Source organism: Hemiscyllium ocellatum, chromosome 15 (assembly GCF_020745735.1).
Source record: "Hemiscyllium ocellatum isolate sHemOce1 chromosome 15, sHemOce1.pat.X.cur, whole genome shotgun sequence".
NCBI classification, from domain to species: Eukaryota; Metazoa; Chordata; class Chondrichthyes; order Orectolobiformes; family Hemiscylliidae; genus Hemiscyllium; species Hemiscyllium ocellatum.
The window spans coordinates 57,807,754-57,831,220 of record NC_083415.1 but is presented as its reverse complement, the minus strand read 5'-3'; the positions used below and the strand labels follow the sequence as shown (position 1 = coordinate 57,831,220).

General features: G+C 41.9%; 1 protein-coding gene across 3 annotated transcripts in view; it reads left to right on the top strand.

The window, feature by feature from the left end:
- Positions 1-3,047: 3,047 nt before the first annotated feature.
- The window catches only part of LOC132822995 (E3 ubiquitin-protein ligase Itchy-like), a 100,847-nt gene continuing 80,427 nt past the window's right edge, over positions 3,048-23,467 (top strand). For 2 of the 3 annotated variants that reach the window (XM_060836512.1, XM_060836514.1), the window contains exon 1: positions 3,049-3,137. The gene's annotated coding sequence lies outside the window, so the exon portion shown is untranslated. Of the gene's footprint in view, positions 3,138-23,467 lie in introns of all 3 variants that reach the window. The other variant, XM_060836513.1, reaches the window with a different exon arrangement.

Sequence of the window (23,467 nt, the reverse complement as noted above, 5' to 3'; positions counted from 1 at the left end):
GTATAACCCTTCTTCAGGAAACGGTGACTTCTCCACTTCCTGATGCTGTCTGGCTTGCTGTGTTCTTCCAGCCTCCTGTTTGTCTACGTTGGGTTCCAGCATCTGCAGTTTCTTATTTGTCTCTAGACAGGATAAAGATGGCAACTTTCTTCTCTAAAAAAAACAGATTTTTTTTTCCCTAAAAGTCGATAATGGTTTCATGGTCATCATTACATTTTTAAAAAGATTTTTGAGAAGATTTGTAGCACAGGTTGAGGTTCTAGATGTAAGTTTGCTCGATGAGCTGGAAGATTTGTTTTCTGACGTTTTGTCACCATACTAGGTAACATCATTGGTGAAACTCTGGTGAAGCGCTGGCGGTATGGCCCGCTTTTTCTTTGTGTTTAGGTTTCCTTTGGTTGGTGACATCATTTCCTGCAGTGATGTCATTTCCTGTTCTTTTTCTCAAAGGGTGCTAAATGGAATCCAAGTTAATGTGTTCAGTTGGAATGCCATGCTTCTTGGAATTCTCGTACGTGTCTCTGTTTGGCTTGTCCTAGGATGGATGTGTTGTCCCATTTGAAGTGGTGTCCTTCCTCATCTGTGTATGTAAAGATATTAGTGAGAGTGGGTCATTAATTTTTGTGGCTGGTTGATGTTCATGTATCCTGGTGGCTAGTTTTCAGCCTGTTTGTCCAAAGTAGTGTTTGTTACAGTTCTTGCACGGTATTTTGCAATGATATTAGTTTTGCTTGTTGTCTGTATAGTTCAAGTTCATTAGCTGCTGCTTTAGTATGTTGGTGGGTTTGTGGGCTACCGTGATGCCAAGAGGTCCTGAATAGTCTGGCAGTCATTTCCAAGATGTCCTTGATGTAGGGGAGAGTGGCTAGGGTTTCTGGACATGCTTTGTCTGCTTGTTTGGGATTGTGGCTGAGAAATCGGTGGACTGTGTTTATTGGATATCCATTCTTTTTGAATAGACAGTACAGATGATTTTCCTCTGCTCTTCCTAGTTTCTCTGTGCTGCAGTGTGTGATGGCTTGTTGAAATAATGTTCCAATGCAGCTTCGTTTGTGGATGTTAGGATGATTGCTTCTGTAGCTGAAAATGTGTTGCTGGAAAAGTGCAGCAGGTCAGGCAGCATCCAAGGAACAGGAGATTCGACGTTTCGGGCATAAGCCCTTCTTCAGGAATTGCTTCTGTAATTCAGTACTTGGTCCATATGTATTGTTTACCTGTAGATGCTGGTTTAAAGATAGGGTAATAACAATGACTGCAGATGCTGGAAACCAGATTTTGGATTAGTGGTGCTGGAAGAGCACAGCAGTTCAGGCAGCATCCGAGGAGCAGCAAAATTGACGTTTCGGGCAAAAGATCCCCATTGGCTGTTCACTTTACTGTCACATGTAGGAATGGCAGTTTGTTGCTGATTTCCTCCTTAGTGAATCTCACGGGTCTTGAAGGTTTCCTCTAATTTGTTTCATTTTAGTGATGACAAAGATGTCATCCACGTAGCGGACCTAGAGAAAGACAACAAACTCACAGAAGAAACCCAGCAAACCATCAGCCAGACAGTCACACCAACATTAAAAAGGAAAAAAGAAACACTTTGCCCATAGTGTTCAGGGATGTGTAAGTTAGGCGCATTAGTCAGGGATAAATATAGGATAATAGGGTAGGGGTATGAGTCTGGTGGTTTACCCTTCAAAGTGTCAGTGTGGACTTGTTGGGCTGAAGGGCCTGTTTCCACACTGTAGGGATTCTATGATTCTAATGGCTAGTCCTTCTAAGTGCTTTCCTTTCTTGTATATTGTGTATTCAGATGACATATCTGAAAACAAACCTTCCAGCTCAGCGAGCAAACTTACATGCACATTTAAAAAAAATTCAAGTAAAAAATGAGGTCTGCAGATGCTGGAGATCACAGCTGCAAATGTGTTGCTGGTCAAAGCACAGCAGGCCAGGCAGCATCTCAGGAATAGAGAATTCGACGTTTCGAGCATAAGCCCTTCATCAGGAATAAGAGAGAGAGCCAAGCAGGCTAAGATAAAAGGTAGGGAGGAGGGACTAGGGGGAGGGGCGATGGAGGTGGGATAGGTGGAAGGAGGTCAAGGTGAGGGTGATTCTGTGCAGAGGAGATGACCTCCTCTGCACAGAATCACCCTCACCTTGACCTCCTTCCACCTATCCCACCTCCATCGCCCCTCCCCCTAGTCCCTCCTCCCTACCTTTTATCTTAGCCTGCTTGGCTCTCTCTCTTATTCCTGATGAAGGGCTTATGCTCGAAACGTCGAATTCTCTATTCCTGAGATGCTGCCTGGCCTGCTGTGCTTTGACCAGCAACACATTTGCAGCTAAAAAAAAATTCAAATTACAATACCTGCCTGGTAGGATTCGCACCTGAGTTTTCCAGAAATTACCTTAGGTTTCTGGAGCAAGATTGGGATACAGACAGTCTCTAACCTCACCTTATTTGTTCATACCGATAAAACCTTAAGTTATCTTGGTACTTTGACTTGAAAGAAGTTTTGGGATTTTCATATTAATGAATCAAAACCTGCAGCCCCATTCTGAGACCTAACAGCAATCTAGGTTTGTTCAATACATCGCATCAGTTGTATGACACTGATGTTTTACGATAATTCGTGTATCCTGTGATGTTGCTCCATTAGCTGCTTGACGGAGTAGCAGCGCTCCAAAAGCTGGTGCTTCCAAATAAACCTGTTGGTAATTTTTAACTTTGTCCACCCCAGTACCTCCACATCTGCACTAATAGTTTAGGCAGAATACCAAGGCTTTTGTAAATTTGGAATTGGTGGGCTTTTAAAAATAATTGGGAGGGTGCAGCAGAATGCAGTGACTTGTTGGGGCTCTCCCAGCGAGGAGCGGAACACCTCAGCGCTGACCCACGCACGTGCGCACTCTGCCCACCTTGGCAACATCGCCGGGACTGATTGACATCCGCGCTAACCAATCAGAATACGCCGGTGAAACAGGCGGGATCCATGACGTCGGCGGCCAATGGGAGCGGGACGAGGCGGGGGGGGGGTGAAAGTGGGTCACGTGAGCAGGCGCTGCAAGATGGCGGCCGCGTTGGAGGCGTCGGCGGCGGAGAGGAGCCCGCGGTTGTCCTTTTGAAGCGGGCCTGGCCGCCTTTGGTAAGGAAACATTCTCAGTTTCCCGTTCTCGTTGGAATGTATTTTTTCGGAGGGGGGGAGGTGGCATGTAAGGAAGGAAGGAGGCGGTTGGGAACCCCTCCCGATGCTTGGGGTGGGGGGGATGGGAATGGGAATGGGAATGGGAATGGGAATGGCCGATGTTGTGGGAGAGCAGTCAGTTTGTCTCACTCACCCACCGGGGCCTCCTGTGGTTTCCACCCTCTCCTCCCCGTCTGTCTGTTGAGGCAGGCCGCTTCACTGTCTATTTGAGAGGTTCAAGTCGCCCACCGACTTGCGAGTTTTTTCTTTTAGTTTAAATTGTCCAAATGTGGGAAAGTTTCAGACCAAGGAAACTTCTGGTCTCCCCTCTTTTGGAAGGATGGGCTTTTTAACACCGAGACTCTGATGTACTCTTCCTACCAGATTTAAAGGTCGGTTTGTGCTTGTAGCTGATCAACTCCCCAGGTCCAGAGCATTTTATTATGACAGTTTTAAGGAGGTAGTTGTTTCAGGTCTTCCCTAGTTCCATTCGAGAGGTTGGTGTTCAAAGTTCAGTGGCTGGGCTTTGACTGTTCTGACGTACTGCTTATAAGTCTCTTTTGAGATTGGTGGAATGATTTTGGACGGTGTTGAATTTTCTTTGGTACTAATCCAACTGCTTTACCACAACGTCATAAGGAAAGGAGCAGGAGGTTGTCAATCCGCCCTTTTGATTATGGCCTTACATCCAGTTTTCTGCCTGACAGAATAAAGAACAATGAAAATTTACAGCCCAGGAGCAGGTCCTTTGGCCCTCTGGCCCTCCAAGCCTGAGCCGATCCAAATGTATGGTCTAAACCTGTTGGTCAATTCCTAAGCATCAGTGTCCCCCTGCTCCCCACCTACTCATGCATCTGTCCAGATGCATCTTAAATGAGCTGCAAATGTGTTGCTGGTCAAAGCACAGCAGGCCAGGCAGCATCTCAGGAATAGAGAATTCGACGTTTCGAGCATAAGCCCTTCATCAGGAATAAGAGAGAGAGCGCCAAGCAGGCTAAGATAAAAGGTAGGGAGGAGGGACTAGGGGGAGGGGCGATGGAGGTGGGATAGGTAGAAGGAGGTCAAGGTGAGGGTGATAGGCCGGGGTGGGGTGGGGTGGGGAACCGTGCCTGCCTCTACCACGTCTGCTGGCAACATGTTCCAAATGCCCACCACCCTCTGTGAAGTACTTACCACGTGTATCCCCCTTAAACTTTCCACCTCTCACTTTGAAAGCATGACCTCTCGTTATTGAATCCTTCAGCCTGGGTAAAAGCTTGTCTCTATCCACCCTGTCTATACCCTTCATGATTTTGTAAATCCCAATTCCCTTATTTATCAGTGTACCTCAGCCTTCAGTGATGTTCAATTCTGGTCTCCATAGTAAAGAAAAGATGTTGTGAAACTTGAAAGTGTTCAGGGAAGACTTATAAGGATGTTGCCAGGATTGGGGGGGGGGGGGAGTGATTTGAGGTGTAGGGAGAGGCTGCATAGGCTAGGGCTTTATTCCCCGGAGTGTCGGAGGCTGTGAGGTGACTTTATAGAGGATCGTGGTTAGGGTGAATAGGGGCATAAATAGGACAAATAGGGAAAAATATTTTCCCCAGGGTAGGGGAGTCCAAAATTAGAGGGCATAGGTTTAAAGTGAGGGGAAAGATTTCAAAGGGATCTAAGGGGCAACTTCTTCATGCAGAAGGTGGTGCATGAGCTGCCAGAGGTGGTGCAACTACAAACGTGGAAAATCCATCTAGATGGGTACATGAATAGGAAGAGTTTAGTGGGATATGGGGCAAATGCTGGCACATTAGATTAGGTCAGTTTAGGATACCTGATTTGTCATGAACCAGTTGGATTGAGGGGTCTCTTTATATAAGGCTGCCTGTATGACTCAATATTGATCGAGTGTAGAACAGAATTCCAGAAAGTAAAGGCTCTCAGAAGAAATTCCTCATGCTGTGTTAAATGGGAAACCCTTCATTTTTAAACAATTCCCCTAGTTCTAGATTTTTTCCATGAGAGGAAACAAACTTCAGCATCAATCCTGTAAATTTCAACAAGATTACTTCTCATTTTTCTAAACTCCTATGAATATAGGCCACTCTGTTCAAGCATTCCTCAAGGCAAACTGTTTGATCTTAGAAGTCAGCCTAGTGTTTCTCCTCTGAACTCCATTCATTGTAAGTATATCTCTTAAGGATGGAGTCCAAAGCTGTATATAGTTCAAGTGTGGCCACATCAATGCCCAGTAAGTTGTAGCAAACCGTCTTGACCTTTACCCTCCACTCCCATTGCAAGTAATTAAAATCAATTATTTATCTGATCATGCACTGTGTGAAACTTAATTATGAAGGAAGTAAATAACTACATATTGCAGTAGTAAACCGACACTATCATGCAGTTTTGTTTAACCTTTTAATATTTTCACTTTACTGAAAGCAGCATCGAAGGAAATGTGACCTTACATGGAATAAACCAATGCTGTACAAGATTATTATTTCTACTTTAGGCTAGGTTTGCTTTTGTTAATTACAGTAGGAAAGAGAAACCAGCATTTATATAGTTCTTCTCATCCTCAGGATGTCGCAAAATGCTTTATAGCCCATGAGTGTGTTTTTGAAACGTAATTACTGGTTTGTAGACATATATGGCAGTCAATTTGAAAGGACCCAAATAGCAAATGAGATAAATAAGGTGTTTTGTTTGGTTGTCATTTCAGAGATCAGAGCTGATAAAGGCACTGTGAAAGCTTGACTGATCACAAACTGAACCAATTTAGCATCTCACTTACAAAATAAAATGCTTAATTTTATTATGCTATTTCAATAAACTTGATTAATTTATTCCGTTTTATTTCATTAGTTCTTGAATCTGTAGTTATTGATGTAAGATTTTTTTAAAACTCATGTTGAGTTGTTAAGTCATGTAACGTTTAGTCTTTCATCTCGGGACAGAAACCATAACTTCTCATCTTTACATTGTGATGGGACGCATTTATTAACAGTGCATCCAAGTGGGCATAATGTTATATTTGTGCATCAAGATACATTATTGTGTATTTAAAAATTGCAATGAATACTTGCAACTGCTGATTTCAGTTTTGAGGTTGACCTTATTATTTTTATCTGTTATCATATGATCAGCATGTCTACAACCTGCGTGAACATTGAAAAGAAGTGCAAAATTTTCTTGTAAGCTTTCCTAATGACAGTGTAGTTTCACAGTCTCCTTTTACCTGGTGGACAAGATATTTGGTTCTGCTCAGTGTTACTTTCCACTGGCACATTGTGGTTTTCCCCAGTTGATGTTTATATTTGTGGTAGTGTAACAGACTTGTCTTGCCTTTGGATTTTATCTGTGGTGGGCGCATCCTTTTGTGCTGTGTTAGGTGTTTAACTTAACTTTGTAGCCTGTGAGCAAATCCAGGACCTGCCTACAGACTGGCTTCCACCTATTGTCCTGCCTGTCTTGCGTGGCCCTATCCTGAATGCTGTTCTACCAACAAAGTTGTAGGGACATAACACGCAAGTTTTCCTACCATGTTAAAGGGCTATCCCAAAGGAAGGAATTGCAGACTTTCTTGTATGAGGTTCAGTTTGGGCCCTGCAAGCAATACAAGATGATTCAGTTTACAAGCCTATTGGACTTTAAAAGATATTGGCTTAACTTTAACAACTGACCTATTGACATGTTACAATTGCCACACACTCTCCTAAGAGTAAAGCTCAAACAAATCTGCATTATCTGTCTGAACCTTGAGATGCAAAATTACCTTAGGAGTTGTACCTTTTTTTTCTAATCGTGAGGGTGTGTGTTCAATAACAAATCAAGGAAATTCAATAATATCATAAAATATAAATGCAAAACTTCAAAGGTCATGATTGTTTCATTCTAAAGTGGATTAAATCCTTAGAGCAAGAATCACTCGTACTTATTGTTATCTGTAAATATGTTTGAGATATTTTTGTTCAGTCTACTAGCTGTTTTGATGGCCAACAAGGTGTCAGCCCCTTAAGTCAAACCATGTTATACGAACCACAGTACCTTTGTAGTCATATGTGGCATCTCAAATGTCATTATGCAACTTTATTCAATGACATTTTCCCATGTTGTCTTGACTTTGTTCTGGTGAATCTCCATTATGCACCTAAAAAATGTTACTTTTTTATTACGGAGCTCCCAAAACTGAAATTTATTACCTTATCATACGGTGTATGAATTCATTCTGCTACTTTAATATTGTGCAATTATTTTAAAGTCTCATTCTATGGGTCATATTTATGTTATCTAATATGCCAATTTTCACTTCCAAGAGTTATGTATTTGATCTCCAAGGTGTCTTTGTTGAAGACCTCTAATGTCTTGTGCTCCTTCAGTTTGGAATTCAACATTACAAAAATGTTTGTCTCTTGAAAGTTTGAATTACTGCTAAGTTTAGTTTTGACTCCCAGTTCTGACTTTGTGAATGTATCCTTGGAATAGCTAGGTCATGCAGGCTCGGAAGGTCATTGGTGTCCAATCTGTTAGGATGATGGTAAATGTTACACTCTCCAGTGCTGCAACAGTTAGCTGTTTTCGCATTCAAGTTTCTCTGCACGTGCTTACATTGATACATGAGAAGGGCAACCCCATTTAATATTCCCCAATGATTTATAGAGGCCTACGTGTGAGAAAGGGGTACAAGGCAACATGCATCTGTTGGACCATACACAGGTCAAAAATAAACACCTCTTTTGAAGAAAAGTTGACAAGAAAGCATTAAAAAATGTCAATGTTAACTGAACCTAATGTTTCCTAATGTAACACACAGTCTTCCAATTGGTCTGCCAACTTCAAATTACATGCAAGATCTGAGGCTAAATTAGAGAATAGGCCAGAACCCTCATTCATATGTAACATTACACCACCAGACTGATTCCTGCATACATGCCATGAGTTGTTTTAAGTGTGAGAGGTAGCAGTGTAGTTGTATAAGCACCATTTACGTTACTATTGCAATGTTCAACTGATTAGACTTTCAAAAATTATTAAACTTTGGACTTGGAGCTGAAGTACGTCATTTATACCAGCCTTCTCTCCTTCCCATTTGGAAACTTCAGCTTAGAACATAGCCAGGAGTTGGCAATTCAGCCTCTCAAGCCGCCTTGACCATTTGATATGAACAAAGCTGAGTCATTTTGACCTCAACTCCACTTTTCTGTCTACTTTCCCTAATCCTTCAACCCACTACTAACTCAAAATCTATGTATCTCCTTAAATTGACACACTGTTTTGGCATCCACTGCACTCCGCTTCACAAACTTTTGATAGTGATTTCTCCTCCTCTCCGTTTTAAATCTGCTACCTCCTTATCCTAAATCTATGACCTCTCAATCTAGGCTGCCCTGCAAGAAGAAATATACTCTCTCCATCTTTTTTGTCAATCCCCTTTGACATCTTGACATATCTCAATTAGATCTCCTCAGTCGTGATACAAAGCTAGAGAAAGACCTGGATCCCCAGTCTTTTTGAACAGTCACTGTTTCTGGATTTACCCTAACTAGAAGATATCCTGTTCTAGCCACTTTATGGCCAGAGTAGTTTGCGTCACATTTGTCTACATTGAAATCCATTGCGAAATTTTAATCTATCAGTAATAAAAACAGAAATTGCTGTAGAAACTCAGCAGATCTAGTAGCATCTGTAGAGAGAAAGCTGAGTTAATGTTTCAGGTATAGTGATCCTCCTTTTATCTTAATTAGTGTTTCTCTTAATTTGTTTCTGTATACAGTGTCTGTCTGTCAGCACTTGAATATGTAGGTTTCTATCCCATCATCTAAGGGTTTATTAAATAATAAGTTGAGGCCATTGTAGAATACCATATTCTTGCCAGTTGAAGTATTTACCCAATTACCTTGTTTACATCATCAACTTCATCACCATATATAGGAAGACAATTTTAGCCAGAACGTTTTATCTTATGACTGTTGTGTCGCCTATAAGAGTATCTAAACGACTCGGGCTATCAAAGGAACGTCACCAATTTGAATGAACAACACCTGAAATGTGTAGCAATTGTCTCGTAAAGTCAGTCTGTACAGTCTGTTTTAAGGTTAGCCGTTTTGGTAACCAAACTCTTTTTAAAAAAACTAAGCAACTACTTCATAAGATGTCCTGATCAATACTTATCCCTCCAGCAGCATTACTAAAGTGGAAAGTCTGCTTATTATCCTATTGCTAAAATAGAACTTTGTGTACAAATTGAGTGCCATGTTTCCAGCAGTCTCTACACAATAAAGAAGTACTTAATTGATTCTAACGTGCTGTGGGGTGTCTCGGGTTGTGGAAATGATACTGTCAAAAATTGCTGGAGACACTCAAGCCAGCCTGGCAGCGTCTGTAGAGAAAAAATAGCATTTACATTTAGAGTCCAGTGACTCTTCTTCAAGAGTCACTGGACTCTAAATGTCATCTGTTTTCTCTCCACAAATGCTGACAAGCTTGACTTTCTCTGACAGTTTCTGTTCTTGTTTCAGATCTCCAGCATCCTCAGTTGTTTGGTTTACGTTATAAATATAACTTCATTTCAAACCATCCTTCTGGTTTTGTATGTGTTCAGTTGTCTTCATGAGCATTCTTTTCAGTTTGGTTTTCTTTTTTTCCACCAAAGATAGTGACTCAACTTGGGCCTTGACTCCTCCTTATTTCTAATCTTGTGTTAATGGAGTCTTAAAAATAAAAATGCTGTTCAGTGTATTCAGGCGTCAAGGTGCTGAACTCCAAAATTCTCTTCCTAAACCTCTGTATTTCTCTTACATTTTGTGACTACTGCTTACAACCTACATTTTAACCAAGTCCTTTGTCGTTTGTCCAAATATCGTCGTGTGTAGTTTGGTGTTAAACTTGTATTATGACATTCACTGCAAAGTATCTTGTGATGTCTTGTTACATAGTGACACTACGTAAGTTGCTCATTTTTTTGCAATATTTCTTCCTTATGACTCACTTATTAAGTATTTGGATTACAATCACAATTGCTGACATCAGAGCATTACAAACTTCCGCCTTACAGAAAGTATGCAGCTTAATTGTCTTTTCTGTGTCATTATAGGAAATGGAAACTGCTTGATAGTTTTGCTTTGATTCGAGCTGGAGCTAATGGTTAATTCTTAGAATTCACATCCAGTTCTTATGTTTTCAAAAAAAAACCATGTTGCAAGATGACTATTTGTTTGTTACCGATTCTATTTATGCTGAATTTTTTTTTAAAAATCAAAAGTCAAATTGTATTAAGCAAATGTTCTTTAAACAATTTGTAATGTTCCTCATAGAAAAGTTTGTTTGCCCTTTAGAAGGAAGCGAATCCCAGAAGGAGACAGCTAGAGATTAATTGAGGGGAGTATGAGGGTAATTGAAAAGAAGCATTAAGGCTTTTGAAGGAGGAAAAGTAGTTTTGGAAGAGTTGCAAGTGTGCAGTCATAATAGATATGGAAAATAAGGCCCTGGAGAAGAAAGTGGTATACAAGCTTTGTTATAAAATCAACAAAGAGTGTGCTGTGGGAAAGATGGCTGGCTCAAATTAGAGCAAATCTGTGGATAGAGTTGAAGGTGCATGTCCTGAAATTCATCAGTGGAGCACTTGGTTAGGGTGAATAAATAAAATAGATTTGGACATTGTAATATGGAATCGGGGAGGGGAGGATTAGGGTTTGGGAAAGATTGCCCACAGGCTAGCTCAATTTTTTTGACAGTTGAAAATGAAGACCTCGAACTGGTTTGGACCAATATGGTGAAGATGTAAGCTGGGGGAGTAGGTATCTGGCTGTAAAGTTGTGAAAATTAGAACTGTTCTTACCTTCAGAATGATGCTGGAATTTGTCTATTGAGAAATGTGTCTATGCAGAAATCGTTGATGCCTATGGTAATAATTAGACCACAAGACCCCATTTTCTTTAACTATCTCTGTTTTAACTATACTCAATGACCTGCCCGCCACAGCCTTCTGTGTCAATTAATTCTACAGATTCCACCATTCTGGCGAAAGAAGTATCTCCGTTCTAAAAGATTTTCCTTTTACTCTGAGGCTGTGCCCTTGGGTCCTTGTGTCTCCTGCTAATGGAAACATCTTCCCACCATGTCCAGACCATTGATTATTTTGTAAGTTTTCAATCCAGTCTCCCTTTTTTCTAAACTCCATCGTGTATAGTCCCATAGTCATAGAAATGTACAGCATGGAAACACAGCAAATCCTAACGGATCAAATGGATCAGTTGGAGTGACAGTTAGAGGCAATGAGGAATTTACAAGAGTACGGGAGTGTGATGGGTGGCAGTTAGAGGAAGGGAGAAAAACAGCAAATACAGTCAGGTAGAAGGATTAACTCCAGGAAAGGTAGAGGTAGGCAGATAATGCAGGAATCTTCTGTGACTATCCCCATTTCAAACAAGTACGCTGTTTTGGAAAATGTAGGGGGTGATGAACCCTCAGGGGAATGTGACACAAACATCAAGTTTCTGGTATCAAGACTGGCTTGTGATAGGGGACTATCTAGTCAGAAGCACAGAAGTTTCTGTGGCCAGCAGGCGAAAAATCAGAATGGTGTGTTGCCTCTCTGGTGCCAGGATCAAGAATGTCTCCAGAGAGGGTGCAGAATGTTCTCGAGGGGGAGAGGGACCAACAGGAGGTCATTGTACACATTCTAACCAATGACATGGGAAGAGAAAAGGATGAGATTCTGAAGGGAGAATATAGGAAGTTGGGCAGGAATTTAAAAAGACAGTCCTCGAAGGTCGTAATATCTGGGTTACTCCCGGAGCTAAGGGCTAGTGAGGGTAGGAATAGGAGGATCAAACAGATGAACATCTGGCTGAGGAGCTGGTGTAGGGGAGAAGGGTTCACATTTTTGGATCATTGGAATCTCTTCTGGGTTAGAAGTGACCTGTAAAATAAGCATGAATTGGAAAGAGATTAATCTCTTGGCAGGGAGATTTGTGAAAGCTGCTCTGGACGATTTCAATTAGTAAAGTGGTGGGGTGGGACCCAGGAGATAGTGAGGAAAGAGATCAATCTGAGATTGGTACAGTTGGGAAAAGGAACCAGTCAAACAGTCACGGCAGCGACAAAGCAGAGACCAAGATAGGACTGATAAATTAAGCTGCATTTACTTCAATGCAAGAGGCTGAACAGGTAAGGCAGATGAACTCAGGGCATGGTTAGGAACATGAGACTGGGGAATCATAGAAATTACAGAAACGTGGCTCGGGGACATATAAGCCTGGCAGGTCGATATTCCAGGAGATAAATGCTATAGGAACGATAGAAAAGGGGGCAAAAGAGGAGAGGGAGCAGCGTTTTTGATAAGGGATAGCACAGCTGCAGTACTTAGGATATTCCTGGGAATATATCCAGGGAAGTTATTTGAGTGGAATTGAGAAATAAGAAAGGGATGATCTCCTTACTGGGATAATATTATAGACTCCCAAATCGTCAATGGGAAATTGAGGGACAAATTTGTCAGGAGATCGCAGTTATCTGTAAGAATAATAAGGTGGTTATGGTAACGGATTTTAACTTTCCAAATGTAGACTGGGACTGCAACAGTGTTAAAGGTTTAAATAGAGAGGAATTTAAGTGTGTACAAGAAAATTTTCTGATTTGGTATGTGGATGTACCTACTAGGGAAGGTGCAGAACTTGACCTTGTGAAACTTGAAAGGATTCGGAAAAGATTTACAAGGATGTTGCCAGGGTTGGAGGATTTGAGCTATAGGGAGAGGCTGAGCAGGTTGGGGCTGTATTCCCTGGAGCATTTGAGGCTGAAGGGTGACCTTGTAGAGGTTTATAAAATCTTGAGTGGCATGGGTAGGGTAAATAGACAGTCTTTTCCCTGGGGTCGGGGAGTCCAGAGCTAGAGGGTTTAGGTTTAGGGTGAGAGGGGAAAGATATAAAAGGGGTAACTTTTTCATGCAGAGGGTGGTACATGTATGGGATGAGCTGCGAGAGGAAGTGGTAGAGGCTGGTACAATTGCAGTATTTTAAAAGGCATCTGGATGGATATATGAATAGGATGGGTTTGGAGGGATATAGGACAAGTGCTGGAAATTGGGATTAGATTACAATGATGTTGCCAGGGTTGGAGGATTTGAGCAATAGAGAGAGGTTGAACAGGCTGGGGCTGTTTTCCCTAGAGTGTTGGAGACTGAAGGGTGACCTTCTAGAAGTTTATCAAATCATGAAGGGCGTGGATAAGGTAAATGGACAAGGTATTTTCCCTGGGGTGGGTGAGTCCAGAACTAGAGGGAATAGGTTTAGGGTGAGAGGGGAAAGATATATAAGAGACCTAAGGGGCAACGTTTTCACGCAGAGGGTGGTACATGTATGGAATGAGCTGCCAGAGGATGTGGTGGAGGCTGGTACAATTGCAACATTTAAGAGGGGTTTGGAGGGATATGGGCCCGGTGCTGGCAGGTGGGACTAGATTGGATTGGGAGATCTGGTTGGCATGGATATGTTGGACCAAAGGGGCTGTTTCCATGCTGTACATCTCTGACTATGACCCTTCACCCCAATGTTCCATGATGTCCTAACCTAATCTAGTCCCATTTGATGTTGATGAATCACCTCTGGGCCTGCTCCAGGGCCAGTATATCCTTCCTAAGGTATGGGGCCTAGTAATGCTTACTATACTCCAAATGTGGTCTGACCACAGCCTGAATGCCTCAGATGTACATCCCTGCTTTTATATTCTAATCCTCATGAGATGAATGACAATATTGTATTTGCCTTGTTAACTATTAAGTTTGCACTTTGCACTTAAGATTACTGAATTTTCTCCCCATTTAGAAAATAGTCCATGCCTCTCTTTTTCCTATGAAAGTGCATGACCTCTCACTTTCCCAAATTGTATTTCATCTGCCACTTCTTTACCCACACTCTTAACCCGCCGGAATCTTTCTGCAGCCTCCCTGCTGCCTCAATACTACTTACCCCTCCACCTATCTTTGTATCATTTGCAAACCCAGCCAAAATGCCCCTCAGTTCCTTCATCCAGATCATTCATGTATAAAGTTATGTTCTCAACATCGAGCCTTGTGGAACATCACTAGTCACTGGCTGCCATCCTGCGGAGGACCCTTTTATCCCTACTCTCTATCTTCTGCCAGACAGCTAATCTTTTATCCATGCTAGTACCTGGCCTCTTATCTCAGCACCTTATCAAAGGCCTTTTCAAAGTCCAGATAAATAACATCTGTTTGTCTCCTTGGTCTAACCAGCTTGTTACAACATCAAAGCATTCTAACAGATTTGTCAAGCATCATATCCCCTTGATGAAACCATGCTGACTTTGATATATTTTACCATGTACTTCCAAGTATTCAGAAATATCATCTTTACCAACAATTGAGGTCAGGCTGATTGGCCTATAATTTCCTGTCTTTTGCCTGCTCCCTTTTTAAACGGGAGATTACATTAGTGATTTTCCAGTTCTCTGGGACCCTCCCTGACTCCAGTTATACCTGAAAGATCACTGCTAAAGCTCCAATGTCTCTTCAGCTATCTCCTTCAGAACTCTTGGGTGTAGTCCATCTAGTCCAGATGATTTATCCATTTATCCACTTTCAGACCTTTCAGTTTTTCTAGCACCTTCTCCTTGGTGATGACCACCATACTCAAATCCACCACTCCCAGACGTTTAAGAATTTTTGGGATGTTATCGTGACTTCCAATGTGAAGATTGATGCAAAGTGCATCTTCAGTTCCTCAGCCATTTCTTTACTTCTCCATTACTACTTCTCTAGCATCATTTTCCAGTGGCCCAGTGTCCACTTGTGCCTCTCTTTTACCCTTGAATGTCTAAATAAACTCTTGCAATCTTGCTAGTTTATTCTCCTATTTAATCTTCTCCCTCCTTATTCCTTTCGTTGTTGTCCTCTGTTGGTCTTTGAAGGTTTCCTAATCCTCTGACTTCCCACTGTCCTTTGCCACATTTATATGCTTTCTCTTTTGCTTTTATGCTGTCCCTGACTTCCCTGGTCAGCCGTTGTTGCCTCATCCTCCCTTTAAGTGTGTTGCTTTTCCCTCTGGATGAATTTTTGCTGTGTCTCTTGAATTACTCCCACGACCTCTAGCCATTGCTGTTCCACTGTCTTTTCTGCTAAGCTCCTCTCCTGCTAGGTTACAGTAAACTTCCCATTTTTCAGATCCTGAGCATCCGGAATTCTCATGCAGCTGACATCTGTTTCAAAAGTGGAAATCTGGGTACGTGGGATCTAGATAACCAGGACTCTACTAGTGCTAGCAGTTGGGAGCAAATAATAGATCAAATGCTTTATTAAAGCTAGTTCAAAAGTTTCCTTATTGATAAAGTCAATATCATGGCCAGGTATACTGGTATTTTTGAGCAGTCCTCACCCCTTGTTTTTTAAAAGGCACATTCATCTTCCAGCAGCAAAAAGTCAAGTTCTCCCAACTACCACCAGCATTGCTGATGCCACCAGCAGGTTCAGCTAACTGGCACCCAACGTCCTTTCTGTACCAGATACTAGGAAGGTTACTGGACATGGTCAGCACCCTTTACCTGCTATTGGCAGCTGTTTGGATTAGACAGGGACAGTCGAAGCATTGGGGAACATACTTTTCTAACATCTGCTCAGAGAGGCCATGCACAATCCTATCACTATTGTTACCCCTCTGAGTGCAGTAAAAAGCTGGGGGATCTTGCTTTGTAATGTTTCTCTACTGCAAAACGATAATTCCTGATCTCTACGTAAGTCTCCCATGTGATCAAACTGGGAACTTTGTACTGTGGAGAATTTGATAGAGTGGCTTATTCTGATATGGGATATAAGTACTGCAGTAGCTTGGAGTAAAGATGGCTTTTTGTTTTGTGGGGGGGGGGGAGGGGGGGCGGTGTGTGAGGATTGAAAATGGGGAAATTATGCTGCTATATACAAAGGAAACTGTAAGAAATGGAAAAGGCTGGAGAAACTTAACAGGTCCAGAAACATTCATGGACTGAGAAACAGATAATGTCTTAAGTCTAACGTGAACTGAAGAACTCTCATATTGGACTCAATGTTATCTCTCGTGCTGTCTCTTGCGCAGTCTTGCTTTGAATGTATTTCAGATTTACAGCATTTACAGTGTTTTAATTTTATATAAAATGAGTGAGAAGGTGTTTGCGGTTTTAAAACCAAGTTACTGGAACACATGAGTTATATGTACAATCTTATATTATTGGAGCGGTGAGAGAAGGATCCAGGCAAATTGTCCTGTGTATGTCCTGGGCAATTGGGACTGTCCTATTATTGACTTTTCAATTGCCACTAGTTGTTATGGGTTCAAGAGAGCTTAGCATTGTACACATTGATTGGTTCTTGTGTAGGTAGCTATAGCCTTGTGTGACAGCAGAAATGTCTAACCTATGAAAGGCTCCTTGGTGTTGGCCACAACATGACCTCCCAAGCTCCCTGTTGCTTCTATGTAGAACTAAAATAAAATCTCTAGCATGTAGCTATTCTCCTTCACCTTCCTCTCTGGGCTGCACTCTGCAAGTTCCCCTATTGAAATGAAAAGGAACAAAATCACCTCTGGAGAACCTGAAAAGGTAAATCCTCAACCAATGAATGAATAACTATGAAGTTAAGACAATTTGTATAGGAATTTTAAAAAGTACAGTTGGTTAACTGGCTACAAAGACCCAACAACGTCTTCTCTTCCTCAGGCAGCTGAGGAGATTTTGGCATGACGGTGAATACCCTTGCCAACGTTTATAGGTGCGCTATCAAGAGCATTCTGTCTGGATGTATCATTACCTGGTATAGCAACTGCACCATTCAAGATCAGAAATGGTTACGGAGGGTGATGAACTTGGCCCGGACAATCTCAAAGGCCAACCTCCCATTTACAGAATCCATCTGCCAGGTCTGCTGTCAAGGAAAGGCTGCAGGCATTTTCAAAGATCCCACCCCACACTGGCAACCTCTATCATCAAGGAGAAGGTACAGAAGTCTGAACACATGCACCAGCCGGTTTCGAAACAGTTTCTACCCTACTGTTAGAATACTGAATGGACACTCAAACTCTTAACATTCGCCTTTACCTGTGTTTTTGTTTTTTGCCACCGTTTACCTATTATTTATTTATCTATGCTACTTAACTATGTGATCTGCCTGTATTGCTCGCAAGGCAAAGTTTTTCATGATGTCTCGGTACCCATGACAATAAATTCAGTTCAATTCAAATTCAATTCATTTCAGTCGTTAGCAATTCACTTTTTTCTTTTACCATCGCAAATTGTTTTTAATAGCTGCTTGTTAATAGAATAAACCAATTGTGCATTTCATTTAACTTTTAATTAAACAATTGGGAGAATGGGCATGTCTTGGTTTAATTAAATTTTCACATTTGTATTAAATTTTCACATTTGTGATGATTTGGGAAACAGTGGGACTTGATTAAGAGAATGTTATCCCCAGTGAGTTGTGAACTTAACACTCAGTTCTACCTTGTAGTAATCCTAAGTAATTTTAGAAAACTATTGTAGCTGCCATGTGAAAAGTAACCACCCGATTAGGTCTGCTTCCTGAGCTGACATAGTCATAAAGATGTACAGTACGGAAACAGACCCTTCAGTCCAACTCGTCCATGCTGACCAGAAATCCCAACCCAATCTAGTCTCGCCTGTCAGCACCTGGCCCATGTCCCTCTAAACCCTTCCTATTCACATACCCATCCAATCGAGGTTAGTGATGGTGGGGTGGTGGTGAGGTCTCAGTAATTTTAAGGTCATTTCAAAGTAGATAAAGAGACGCAATACCATGAATACACCTGAAAACGTGTAGCCGTTTTTGCTCTTTCATCTAACTTTCAGTGCAGATTCACCAATTAAATTCAATGCCCGTGCAGTAAACCTTGTCTGTATGTAATTTGACCTGTCACACTGAATAGTCAGTTCTTAATGAATGATGGTAAATGAATATACTGGCCTGGACTTTCTGCTGAACCTTCAGTATGCCAGCATAGATTTACATTGCATGTGGGTGAGATATTAAAGTGTTAATTTCTTCTGCCGACCTACAAGAAATGGAATGCCCCAGGGGCAGAGTGGGATGTCTCTATTCTGCAGGTAAAATGTAAGTGAATTTATGTTGTCATCCCTTGCCATTCAGAGCCCTTTGCATCGTCATCACCTATTCAGAATCAATTAGAACATTGCAATTAAAATTCTGACTGCACCCTACAGTTACAGAAACGGCATGCAACAGATTTGACCATTAAAGGATGATTTATGTAACTTTTTTTCAGGAGATGATCAGGTCACTGCATAGATTAGATTAGATTACTTAGAGTGGCAACAGGCCCTTCGGCCCAACAAGTCCACACTAACCCACTGAAGCACAACCCACCCATACCCCTACATTTACCCCTTACCTAACACTACGGGCAATTTAGCATGGCCAGTTCACCTGACCTGCACACTGTGGGAGGAATCCAGAGCACCTGGAGGAAACCCACGCAGACACGGAGAGAATGTGCAAACTCCACACACACAATCAGTCGCCTGAGGTGGGAATTGAACCCGGGTCTCCGGCGCTGTGAGGCAGCAGTGCTAACCACTGTGCTGCCGCACAGTGTCTTGACTATCATGTGCTTGTAAGGGTGCAGTTGGAGGTTGCGAGTGGTGTGCTGGAAAAGCACAGTAGGTCAGGCAGCATCCGAGGAGCAGGAGAATCAACGTTTTGGGTAAGAGCCCTTCAGGGGGTTGCCTTGTGGGCATTTTGTGTAAAGGAAGAACTGTTTCCTTTGTTCAGAGAGACCTCTAGACATGCTATGCAAGCATGGTGAAGACTGTTAAGAGTTTCTCCAAAGTTTGTACTGTACTGTACTTAATAAAATTTGGTGGTTCAAAGAAGTTGGCGTGTTGCAGTTGCATCAAGTGTGTAAGAATCTCAAGAGAAAAAGAACACAACATAGGCACGCTGTGGAATCCCCATTGTAGCATGCTCTGACAATTGCCAGAGAAATTGTTTTCTTCTGGGCAATTCCATTATGCCTAGAACCCTCGATTTAAGTTTAAAATTAAGTAAAATAGTTATTCAGGAAAAGTTAGACGATGATGTACATACTACTCTTTATTACCCTCCCTGGACAAAGAGATCATGTTTGCTGCTTTCCAGGTTAATGGAGTCTTTCCTGAATCGAGGAATGTTGGAAATGTAATTAATGCATTATTACTTCATTTTCCGCTTGAGGATGAAGTCCATATGGATCTAGAGATTTGTCAGACTTCAACATCAGTTTGCTTAGCACTGCTTCTCTAATGATTCTGAAATCATGTTTCACTCTCCCTTCCACCTGCCGATTTACAGTTATCACTAGAATGTTTTCTGGCACCTCTATATGAAAGACAAAAGTAAAATATCTATCATCTATCATTTCCTTCTATTCTCAATTCTTGCTTTCTAGATGGTTAACACTTGCACTTTTCTAAATGGGATCTTCTTGCCAATAGCAAAACGCCATTGATAGCTGACTACAAATACACAATGCTGATTGGTACCAACTGCCTAACATTAGTCTGATTTTTCACAATTAAAAGAAAAGTTCAACTTTTAAAAGTTTATTTCTATGACCATGTATACTATTACATTAAAATTATATCATTAATTGCTATTTGTAACTATTGTTAAAAATCGCACAATACCAGGTTAGAACCCAACGCATGTTTGAGTGACATTTTTTCATCATGTGCAGTGAGATGGCATACACGGCCAGAGTGTATAGGCAGAGAGGTCAAAGGATCATTCAATTGGTATAAGTGGAGTGAGCAAATCTAATTAGCTGATGGAGAACTCTATTAGAAAGGAGAAGCAAGTTTTGATTGATAAAGATGCAAATTCAGAATCAGTTTCAAGTCACTGCCCAAGATAATTAAAGGTTTTATCAGTGTCTGCCTAACTTTGCAAACTTCAATCAATACATCTCAGGTCTGACATTGAATTGTAGGTGTGAGGCCTTGTGCAGAATCTGAGTTTTAAATCAGGCTGGTCTTGTTCTGAAAGCAGGAATTTGTAAAATGCCACACTGTCTACAGATTGTGTGTTTGAACAAAATAGAATGTAGAGGGCAAAGGTGGAACGTACCCACAAGGCAGCAGCAAACTTAATGTTGGTGTATAGTCTGACTGCCCCAGGGGTGGGCATGGATAGGATTGGGGGGCTCACATGTGGTAAGATACTGTCCAGTCTCCTGAAGGGGGAGCAGACTTCACAGAAAACTCCCGAGCCCCAGAGGAAATCAATGAACAGAATAATCTGCTTATCTCGTTTGGATAATCGAGATTCTTCTGTATATGTGTGAGAGAGAGGGGGAAGTGTGGAATAAGTAATCCAAAACTGTACAAACTAATTAAGGTGGAGAGATGATGATTTATCACGGTGATGCTGTCAAAACAGGGCAGTAAGGAAGATTTTACAGACAACAGTGTGGTAGGGTCACCTTAGCGCAGCATGAACCCAGGATCGTGGTTGAGGTCCACTTTGTGGGTATGGAACTTGGCTATCAATCTCTGCTTGGCAATTCTGCGTTGTTGTGTATCTCAAAGTCTGCCTTGGAGGACGCTTCTCCAAAGGATTGGAGACTAAATGTCCTTGGCTGCTAAAGTACTACCCAACTGGGAGGGAACACTCCTGTCTGGCGATTCATCTATCTTCGTAGTGTTTGCTTGATCCCGCGAATATGTCATGCCTCAGGGCATACTTGCCTGCATCATAAGAGAGAGACAACAGATGAATATCTGATTTAGGGTGGTACTGGAAAAGCACAGCAGGTCAGGCAGCAGTAGAGGAGCAGGAAAATCGACCTTTCGGGCAAAAGCTTTTCTTCAGGAAAGAGGAGGAGAACTGGTTCAACGTAGGCATCCTTGGAAGAGGATTCGCAGTAAGGCTAAAAACAACTAGGTGGAAGTGGACACTGCAGAAGAGCTTTTGCCTGTTGCGTCGATTTTCCTGCCCTTGGATGCTGCTTGACCTGCTGTGGTTTTCCAGCACCACTCGAATCTTGATTCTAATCTCCAGCATCTGCAGTACCCACCTCCTCCCAACATATGAGTCTCTGCCATGTATGTGGTGGGTGGTGGTCCCAAGTGTGATGGTTGTATCCATGTTGATGATCTGACACGTCCTGCAGAGCTTGCCATGGTAGGGTTATGTAGTATCGCAGTCAATGCTGTCCTAAAGGAAGGGTAGTTTGCTGTGAACAATGGTCTGTTTAAGGTTTGGTGGTTGTTTGAAGATAAGAAGTGGAGGTGTAGGAAAGACCTTAGCAAGGTGCTCATTGTCATCGATGACATGTTGAAGGCAGTGAAGAACATGAAGTAGTTTCTCCACTCTGGGTAAATACTGGATGACAAAGGGTATTCTATTGGTTCTATCCCATTTCTGTCTTAGTTTGTTGCTTTTTCTCTGGTGTGGCACATTGGAACTAGCAGTCGATGAGTTGAGCATCGTATCCTGTTCTTAGGAGGGTATCCTTCAACACACTTAGGTGTCCATAGTGTTCCTCCTCATCAGAGTAGATCCTGTGTGCACACAGGTTTTGTCGATAGGGGATAGCTTTTCTAAATATGTTTAGGGTGGAAGTTTGAAGTGCAGCGTAGTGAGGTTATCCCTGGGCTTGCAGTAGAGTGAGGTATTAAAGTATCTGTCTTTGTTGGATCCAAGAATGATACTGATTCTGGAGAGTAATCTATGGGAAATCTAGTGAAATGAATCTTGATGTTGCTATGTAGTAGTTTCAGTGATTCCTCGCCATGAGTCCAACGGAGGAAAATGGCATCAATATATCTGGTATATAGTGTTGATCAGAGGCCCTGTGCAACAAAGAGATTTTGCTTGAACTAGTGCATGGAAATGTTGGCATATTGGGGTGCAAATTTGGTCCCCACAGCTGTTCTATGTGTCTGGATGAAGACCTGGTTGTTGAGGATGAAGCGGATGAGTTGAAGGATGGCATCAGAAAATTAGCAGTTGGTATTACGTACTCAGGTGTTGTAGTGATGCTGGTGCAGAGTGCTGAAATGTCCATTGTGACCAGGAATGTTCTTGGTTCGACTCGTCCATGGGTGCTGAGTTTCTGAAAAAAATCCGTAGTATTACAACAGAAGCTGGGAGCTCCTTGTTCAATAGGTTTCAAGATGCCCTCTCCATAGCCAGAGAGGTTCTCTCACAGGGTCCCATTACCTGATATGTTGGGACATCCAAGTGTGTTGGCTTTGTGTATCTTCGGAAGGTAATAGAAGCTCCCTATGCAAGACGTACGCAGGATGGAAGTGCAGAGAATACTCAAAGACTAGATCAAAAGTCCTGATCGATCCGATGAATTCACATGAGTGTACTTTGGTTGGATCTGCAGGTAGTTGTCTGTTGCGTTCCTGGTTGTCCAATTATCAGCATACTACTTTGCAGTAGTCCATTCTATTCTGCATGATGATGGCTCCTCCTTTGCTGATTTGATGACCAGTCTCTCATGTGCCCGTGCGTTCTCACTAAAACGCATGAATCTATAGGGTGAACCATTTCATCCAAGATGTTTGTTTGTTTATTTGCAAGTACATTCTGTTTTGTCAACAAAACACACAATTGTAGTCACAGTCAGTGTGACATTTTCAGAACAAGACCAGCCTGATTTAAAACTCTGATTCTGAATGAGGCCTCTCACTTACAATTCAGTGTCTGACCTGAGATGTCACCTTTCATATCTCTGGCTGATTGCAGTTTGTAAAGTTAGACACTGACAGAATCTTTAATTATCTCAGGGCAGTGACTTGAAACCGATTCTGAATTTGCATCTTAATCAATCGAAACTTGGATCTCCTTTCTAACAGAGTTCTCAGTCAGCTATTTTAGGTTTGTTCACTCAACTTGCACCTTTGAGATCTCTGCCTGTGCACTCTGGCGGTGGGCCATCTCTTAAAGGCACTTTTACAAAGGAGTGTCACTCTGAAGGCTTGTGATTTCAAATAAACCTTGTTTGACTACGACCTGATGTTGTGATTTTTATTTACTTTGTCCACCCCAGTCCAACACCAGCACCTCCACATCATTTGTAACTATTTAATACTGTATTTGAGGGATACCATTGTTAGTCCACAAACTCCTTGGTGTTAGCAAGTACAACCTTTTAAGTGTGTGGAGAAACTCTTACCATACATTTTCACCTGTATAGCTAGCTTCTCATATTCTCAATTTTCACTTCTGATGAAGTTTTTAGTCATTCTCTGCCATTCTTTATATTCTGACCACTACTCAACTTTGCTCAGGTGTATACTTTTACCTT